Source organism: Rhinolophus hipposideros (assembly GCF_964194185.1).
Source record: "Rhinolophus hipposideros genome assembly, chromosome: 17".
NCBI classification, from domain to species: domain Eukaryota; kingdom Metazoa; phylum Chordata; class Mammalia; order Chiroptera; family Rhinolophidae; genus Rhinolophus; species Rhinolophus hipposideros.
Genome location: NC_138063.1, coordinates 56,243,663 through 56,250,628, shown reverse-complemented (window position 1 = coordinate 56,250,628; position 6,966 = coordinate 56,243,663). Strand labels below are relative to the sequence as shown.

Sequence of the window (6,966 nt, the reverse complement as noted above, 5' to 3'; positions counted from 1 at the left end):
AAGACCAACCCCTCCTCTTCTTCCTTCCCCCAGCCTATTCAGTGTGAAGACAATGATGAAGACATTTAAGATGATCCACTTAATGAATAGCAAATAAAAATCCCATGCCATACAGTTAATAAACTTATCTGTTGGGTATGTGTGCGAGTGTCTTCATGTGAACATCTAATAATTGTACACATAGAACTGTATGAGACATTTTTGTGTCATCATCACTATCATCGCCTAAAGATTCATCATGTAAATCATTGTGTGTAAGACTAGTATGGAAGTGAATAGTCTATCCTTACACGGGCATAAGGTGAATGATATTTCATATAAAGTTAATAAACTATTTTCTTACTGTTTCATAATCTTGTTTTCAAAGAATTATATTACTGTATATAATATGTCTCATTCTCTCTCACTGGAGAGAGAAACTGCATTTTGAGCTATCATCATAGGTAAGTCGTTTTAAACAATGTAGCAATGTGTCCATTACTGTATTTTGAATATGACTATAATACTGTATGCCCTAGGAATTTCATAATGATTTATTTACTAGCATATAGGCTAGGCTACCATGAAGCAATCATACCAATTATACTAGCTATTAAAAAGCAATCATATTGCTTCTTCTTCATTATCAATATATACCTGTAAATAAATATAAATTTCTTTTTCACATTATCTTTTAATTTATTATGTCTAGTATTAGTAATACATATAATATCTAGAGTGTTTTTTTATCATATAAGACAATAGTGATGTAGGTACTGAAAAACAGATGATTCATCTTGTAAACAGATGAATTTATGGTATCAATAAATACAGTACAGATCTGTAAATGTATTTTCTCTTGTAATTATCTTAATAACATTTTATTAATAACATTTTCAACATTTTTAAGTAAAGTTTATTGGGGTGACAATTGTTAGTATAGTTACATAGATTTCAGGTGTACAATTCTGTATTACATCATCTATAAATCCCATTGTGTGCTCACCACCCAGAGTCAGTTCTCCTTCCATCACCATATATTTGATCCCCTTTACCCTCATCTCCCTCTCCCCAACCCCTTTACCCTCTGGTAACCAATAAACTATTGTCTGTGTCTATGAGTTTTTTTTTTTAATTAATTTTATTGGGATGACAATTGTTAGTAAATTTACATAGATTTCAGGTGTACAATTCTGTATTACATCGTCTATAAATCCCATTGTGTGTTCACCACCCAGAGTCAGTTCTCCTTCCATCACCATATATTGGATCCCCTTTACCCTCATAACCCACCCCCCACCCCCTTACCCTCTGGTAACCACTAAATTATTGTCTGTGTCTATGAGTTTTTGTTTCTCATAGTCTAGTCAAGGGTTTGTCAATTTTGTTAATCTTTTCAAGGAACTATCTCTTTGTCACATTAATTTACTGTTGTCTTTTTTGTTCTCTATTTCATTTAGTTCTGCTCTGATTTTTGTTATTTCCTTTCTTCTGCTGACCTTGGGTTTCACTTGTTCTTTTTTTTCTAGTTCTTTAAGGTGTAACATGAGCTTATTTATTTGTATTTTTCTTGTTTCTTGAATTAGGCCTGTGATATAAATTTCCCTCTTAAAACTGCTTTCGCTGCTTCCCAAAAAATTTTGGTAGAATATATTTTCATTGTCATTTGTTTCTATGTATCTTTTGATCTCTCCTCTAATTCTTCTTTCACCCAGTCGATCTTTAAAAGTATGTTGTTTAATCTCCATGTATTTGTGTTTTTTGCAGCTTTCTTTTTGCAGTTGATATCCAATTTCAAAGGCTTGTGATCAGAGAATATGCTTGGTATGATTTCAATCTTCTTAAATTTGCTGAGGCTGCTTTTATGTCCCAATATATGGTCTATCCTTGAGAATGTTCCATGTACACTCAAAAAGAATGTATAGTCTGATGTTTTAGGATGAAGTGCTCTATATATGTCAATGATGTCCATTTCATCTAATGTGTCATTTAGGGCTGCTATTTTGTTATTTATTTTCTGTTTGGATGATCTATGCATAGCTGTCAATGATGTATTTAAGTCCCCTAGTATAATTGTGTTTTGGTCAATTTCTCCCTTTAGTTCTGTTAGTAGTTCCTTGGTGCTCCCTGATTGGGGGCATGAATATTGATGACTGTTATGTCTTCTTGTTGTATAATCTCCTTTACCATTATGCAATGTCCATCTTTGTCTCTTGTTATCTTTTTCACCCTGAAGTCTGTTTCATCTGATATCATATGGCTACATCTGATTTTCTCTGGGTACCTTATGCGTGGAGTGTCAATTTCCACCCTTTCACCTTAAGTCTATGCTTGTCTTTGTAGCTGAGATGTGTCTCTTGGAGACATCATATGGTTGGGTTTAGTTTTTTGATCCAATCTGTACTCTGTGCCTTTTTATTGGTGAGTTCAGTCCATTTACATTTAGGGTGATTATTGATATGTGAGGATTTCCTGTCATTCTGTCTTTAGTTTTCTGGTAAGGCTGTGTCTCCATTGTTTCTTTGCCTTTTTGTTGCTGTCTACTATTTCTGTGTGATGGTATGCTATGATGTTTCCGTCTGTTTCTTCTTTTATTACAGTATATATTCAGTTCTGGATTTTTTTGAGGGGTTACCCTTAAGTTTATGTAAAATAAAGTTTGATATTTAGAGTATTCCATTTTCTTCAGCATGCTTACTTTCTCCATTCCCATATTCCAGTTCAAGCCTTTACTCTCCTCCTTTTTATTTTTTGATTACCTCAAATTGTCCCTGTTGATGGTGTTCGAATAGCCTCCGTTAGTGTTTCTTGTAGTGCAGGTCATGTATCGGAAAATTCCCTCAGCCTCTGTATGTCTGGAAAGGTCTTTATTCCTCCGTCATATCTAAAGGAGATCTTTGCTGGATATATTATTCTTGGCTCATAATTTCTCTCTTTCAATAGTTTGAATATTTGGTCCACTCCCTCCTGGCTTGTAGAGTTCCTGCTGAAAAATCTGATGATACATGCTACCCCCTCAACACTTGGGGCATAAGCGGAGCCCTAGCAGTCCAAGTTCTTCCCTCTCTGGCAGCTACGGTAGTTCCGGGATGCAGAGAGCTCGGAGCACTGAGCTAGGTCTGCATCCTGCGTCGACGCAGCTCCATCTCCGTACTTCTCCATTCCCTCCTCCCCCTCTCACGCGATCTGTCCATCTTTAGGTGAATTCAGTAGTGGGCCTCTTCGTCTTGCCTGTCTGCTGTGCAGTGAGTCCTTTGTGGAGTTATTGTTGTTCGATTAGTTGTAAATTCCAGGGGAGCTTTACAGAGGGTCACCTCACGCTGCCATTTTCAATTTCTCTCTTTCAATAGTTTGAATATTTGATTCTACTCCCTCCTGGCTCATAGAGTTTCTACTGAAAACTCTGATGATAATCTAATGGACTTTTTTTTGTAGGTTACCGTCTTCTTTTCCCTGACTGCCTTGAGGATTCTTTCTTTGATGTTAATTTTTGATAGTTTCAATACAATGTGCCTTGGAGAAGGCCTGTTAGGATTAAGGTAATTAAGTGTTCTATTTGCTTCTTCAATTTGAGGATCCAGTTCTTTCCACAATTTTGGGAAGTTCTCATTGACTATTCGTTTGAATATACTCTCTGTTTCATTCTCCCTTTCTTCTCCTTCTCGTATGTCCATTATACTTATATTGCTCTTTCTGATGGAGTCATAAATTTCTTGTAGAGTTCTTTAATTTCTTTTAACTCTCAAGTCTCTCTCTTCCATCTATGTCATTTCCAGATTCCTGTGTTCGATGTCACTGATTCTTTCCTCCATCTGATCACCTCTATTACCTAAGCTGACTGTTTCAGTCTTCATTCGTTTTAAATTTTTCATGTCATGGTAAGATGTTCATTTTGTTCTTTGATTGTTTTCTGAGTTCATTAAACTGCCTGTCTGTGTTTTTTTTTTTGCATCTCGTTGAGTGTTTTACGAGGTGCAGTCTTGAATTCTCTGTCATTTAAGTCACATATTTCCATGTCTTTAAGTTCATTTTCTGAAGACTTTTCATTTTCTTCTGAGCTGTCTTGTTACCTTGGTTATTCATGCCAATTAATGGGTTATTATTTCTCTTTCTAGGCATCTCCAGAGTGAGTTCTGCAACACGTTGATAGAGAGAGGGTTTTCTTTTGTTTTCCAGTACATAGGTGTTCTAACCGCAGACTTTTATTTTCTCTCACAGTGCAGTGTTATGTTTTCTCTGGAGTATTCCAGCTTCTTACACAGTGAGGGGATTCCCTGGAAGGCGGGCTTCTCCTCTGTCAACAGTCCACCTGGGTCACAGGGCACAGTGTCCATGGAGGGATATGGAGAGCTCCTGAAGTTCCATAGCTCTTCCTGCATCCGATTCTGAGCCTGTGTGTTTCATTAGCTCTGTTTACTTGTGCAGGGATTGCCCAGAAAGGTGGAGGAGACAGGGGCCGGGTGGGTTGTGAGAGGTGACCAGAGCAATGACGGCAACAACTACCACAGCCAGTTCTGCACCTAAGGCTCCCTCTCATTCACTGAAACTAGTTGGGCTTTGAGTCTGTGGCTGCAGACCACAGTTCTCAGAACCCTGCAAATATTCTGTTCTTTTGATCTGACTCTACAACTGTTCCACTTCTAGCACTGGAAGGGTGGGGGTGAGGTGAGCTGTGGGAAGGGAAGGAGGGGGTGGCTAGTCTCAGTGCCTAAGCTTTCCATTCTCTGCTGGGAGTGAGGGCTTAAACTGCCTTTTTTACTCTTCTTCCCTCAGTCTTTGTTCCTAGATCTCTGCCTTGAACGTGGGATTCAGCTGTGTTTTATGCTGATACCTCAGATGGGACTGTGGGCCAGTCTGAGTTCTTCCTTCTCCCACCACTGCAGTAATTCTGGAATGCAGTGAGCTTGGAGCTCCCAGCTCTGGTCTGCGTCCTATGCCCTGTGGCCTGTGTCCTCGAACTTCTTGCTTTCTTCCTCACCCACTCACCCAATTTGCTCATCTTTAGATGATTTCAATTGCATACCTCTTAGTCTGCCTGGCTGCTGCACAGAGAGTCCTTTGTGGAATTAAAGTTGTTCAATTTGTTGTAAATTCCAGGGGAGATTTCAAGAGACCCACTTCATGCCATTTTTATGATGTAATCCCCCCATTTATTCTGATAAAAAATAATCTTAGAAAACTAGGGAAAAAAGGAACTGCCTCAACCTGATAAAGTGTGTCTATGAAAAAGCCTACGGCTAACATCGTATTTAATGGTGAAATGCTAAATGCTTTCTTAAGATCATCAATAAGACTTTCACCACTTCTATTCAACATTGTACTAGAGGTTCTATTCAGTTCAATAAAGCAAGAATAAGAAACAAAATGTGTCTAGATTGGAAAAAGAAATCTAAAATCATCTTTATTTGCAGATGACATTGTTGCCTATGTGGAAAATCCAATGTCATCTACAAAAGAGCTGCTAGAATTAATAAGTGCATTTATCAAGATTGCAGTATACAAGGTCAATATACAAAAATCAATTTCTCTATACTAGCAACAGTGAGAAATTGAAATTAAAAAATCAACATCATTTATAGTAGAACAAAAATGTTAAACTTAGGGATAAATCTATGAGACCTATAGGATGTAAACTACAAAACATTTTTAGAGAAGTCAAAGGATACTTAAATAGAGAGATATTTTTTCTTCCATAATCGAGATTTTATTGGTTGTTTTGAGGATTAGTACAGAAACATTTCAGTTTGTACACAATTCTTAATGTACATACCCAAAACTGAAAAAGTCATGTTGTTGTGATTCTTTTCTAAACCGTTATTCCAGTGACTTTCCAGCTTAAAATTTGGACGCTAATTTTTCTTAATAAAATATTAAGTACCAATATCTTCTAATATGCTGTTACATCAAAGTCCCACTAATTCTCAATTTAATATCATATACACTACATAATCAAATTTTCAATTTTTCACAGCACATTAAGAAAGTTACTAGGAAAACTGGACTACCACGACTAAAGATGTTAGAGTGCACAAAATCCTGACAGGGAGAGCCAAGATTAAGGAGTGGTTTTGTGTAGGAAACAATTCTACCAAAAACATGGGAATAGGAATAACTGAAATTGTTCAAGACATATTAAATGCATGACTGACTCCAAATTGCCATTAGTATGCTTTGTATTATAGGATATAAAAACCACCCCCACCTATGGAATGTTAGCCTGGCATCCAAGACAATCAAAGCCTCCTATATTCAATATCACACTATTTTATGGTTGTACCAAAAAATAAACAACCAGCAAGTGATTTCACCTCTTTAAGAAAAGCATTTACACTTGTAAAATTGGATGAGGTGGAATTCCCTCCTTCTTAAGAATGTTTCTAGAGCTACTAAAAACCTTGCATTTAAAAAATTGCTCTGGATTGTACAAGGGAGACAAGGACCACTGATAAGACAAGATATATGATATTAATCAACTTGGCTTCTTTCTCTCCTGCTGTATCAGAGACTAGACTCTCCTTATTTTTAGTTTCTCTGTTTTCTGCAGGTAAATCTTTAGTTTCTTGGTTAGCCACTTTGGCCTGTTTTCCCTTTGCTTCCCTTTTCCCTTTTGTTTGCATTTTTTGCCTGCAGATATACCCTTTTCTGCTGCCTTTTTTGGCTTTGTTTCCACTTTTGCAGGAGCAGGTTTTGCTGACAACTTTGTTGACTGCCTCTTGGACTCCTCCTTTGATTCCCCCTCTACAGAGTTGACCTTTCTTTTGGGCATTGTGGGGCGGGATGGGCATGCCCCCAGAACCTTTCAGAAGGTGGGCTGCTTTGCAGCTGCTGCTCCTTCCACTGCCTGAGCTGCAGATGCCTGCTAGAGAGTTATTCTTTTTTCATTGGCTGGAAGACTAAAATTGTTAGGGTGTCATTTGTACCCAAATTGATCTATAGATTCAATGCAATCTCAATCAAATTCCCAGCAGGCTTTTTCATAAAAATGGA

At 37.4% G+C, this 6,966-nt stretch overlaps 1 pseudogene across 1 annotated transcript; it reads right to left on the bottom strand.

The window, feature by feature from the left end:
* Positions 1–6,380: 6,380 nt before the first annotated feature.
* LOC308509873 (non-histone chromosomal protein HMG-14-like) lies at positions 6,381–6,745 on the bottom strand (annotated as a pseudogene). Its single transcript has one exon. The product of its transcript is annotated as a non-histone chromosomal protein HMG-14-like (transcript).
* Positions 6,746–6,966: the final 221 nt, after the last annotated feature.